We start from the raw sequence: 2072 nt of genomic DNA on the forward strand, positions 1-2072 counted from the left end.
TAACAACTTCTGAGTCAAAATTCCTTAACAACAAATAACATTTTTATATTAATTTCTTGTTGTACCATTATACAGGCTGACTTTAACTGAACTTCCAAACCGCTGCAGAAATAACACAACACCACTGGTCAGAATGGGATCAAATTGCAAAGGAATATAGTCGCAGAAGGGGAAAACGTATGGACGAAGAAAAATAAATAGTTACAAAATGTGGCAACAGATGGTACTGTAAGCGTCATAATTTGATAGTGGTCGACTACAAATGACAAATGAATCATACAAAAATGCGTAAGGTGTACGTTTGACGTTAAACAAACCGTACTGATCAGTGTGCTTGGGTGTGCAGGTCTGATACTGTTAGTTACGTAAGACCATCCACCAAGGCAATGTCATATCACATCGGATGGGAAAAACCGGTTTTTAATTGTCCTGAGGCAAGAAACAGCATAGTAAGCATCAGTCAAAATGAAATCTGATTATTAATTAATTTCCGTGTGACTGGAGCAAAACATGCTCAATATGCTGTCCACCGTTTTCTGCAACAACTTAAAATCGGGAAACAGCATGATCCACAACTGATTGTTACTAGGGTCACGTTCAGAATGTGTTGCGCAGTGCGTGCCTTCAGTGCACCTAAATTTGCAGTCGGTACACTGAACACATCTTTTAGATAGCCCCCAGCCAGAAGTCACACGGATGAAGCACAGATGATCGGGACGGGCAGGCAGTAGGGAAATGGCGGCTGATAATTATAGTAATTCCGAAATGGCACTTCAGCAGCTGCTTCACTGGATTTGCAATGTGTGGAGGCGCGCCAACTTGCATAAAAATGATCCCATCCACACATCCACGATGTTGGAGGGATCGAACGTCGTGACGGTACAGCTAACAAGAGCGGAAGCACCTGCCTCATCGGAAGAGTATTGCTCTATGATAAATGATGCCGTAAACCTGCGTATATAGTGTCATTATCAGGATGGAGTGGTTGGTTTGCGTGTGGATTTTCCGTCGCCTATATTCGACAATTCGACAATTCTGTGTATTGACATATCCTGCCAAATGGAAGTAGGCTTCATCTGTTCACAAAATCTTCCACGGCCAATCATTGTCCTCTTAAATGTGAAGAAGAAATTCTAAAGCATAGGTCTCTCGTGCTGGCGGGTACAAAGGAAGCAACTCGTGCACATGGGCAATTTTGAATGCATAGCGAAGAAGGATGTTTCGTAGTATTTCACGCACCGTGCACACGGGTATGTCCAATATGCGGGCAATTCTCCGTGTGCTACACGTTTGCACACTACCACTCGTCTCCTCCTGTATTGCTGTGGCCACTGCTTCCACTGACGTCGAATCGATTCGTTTCATCTCTCTACCATGTTGCTCACTGAAAGAACGCTTCTATTCGAATTTCCTAATCATTTTCTGCAGACACACGGCAGTCTTCGGACGAACGCCCTTTTCAAACCCTTCAGTGTCCGGAACTTCTACAAAGCGACGTGTGTATAGTTATTATTCTTGTAATGCAGCTTTACAAGCAGAGCGCGATCCTGCATTGAGATAGTCGTGATGAACGATGCAGACGCGAAAGGAGGAAAGGCCGTGTTTATGCCAACTTCAATGGGTCGTGAGCATGACAGGTGTTTTCATTTACGTATTCTGACACATACAGCGCCATCTATTGATCAATTGTCCCACTATTTTTTTTTCTTCTACCATAAGGTTTCCCTCTTCTCCGATAATATTCCGTCGCAGTTTGACGTCATTGTGACCAGTGGTGTTATTTCTACAGGGTATTGAAAGTGTAACTTTAATTATACTCACTCTGTAAATTAAAATTTGGTTTTGGCATGTGAAATGCCTCATTGTTAAATGAAACAATTAAATGGATGCATAATACTGTTCAGTTTCTATAAACAACAATGATATTTAGTTTCTATTTGATGTTTCCAAACCTTCTAACAAATTTTGTTCGATCTACAACTTTGTTTTTTCTCGATAGTCCGGGGCTTTATAGTGAAAAACTTACAAAAAAATTTCGATTCGTGGTATTAGCTATTTATAGCCACGAATCC

Source organism: Schistocerca gregaria, chromosome 2, assembly GCF_023897955.1.
Source record: "Schistocerca gregaria isolate iqSchGreg1 chromosome 2, iqSchGreg1.2, whole genome shotgun sequence".
Lineage (NCBI taxonomy): Eukaryota > Metazoa > Arthropoda > Insecta > Orthoptera > Acrididae > Schistocerca > Schistocerca gregaria.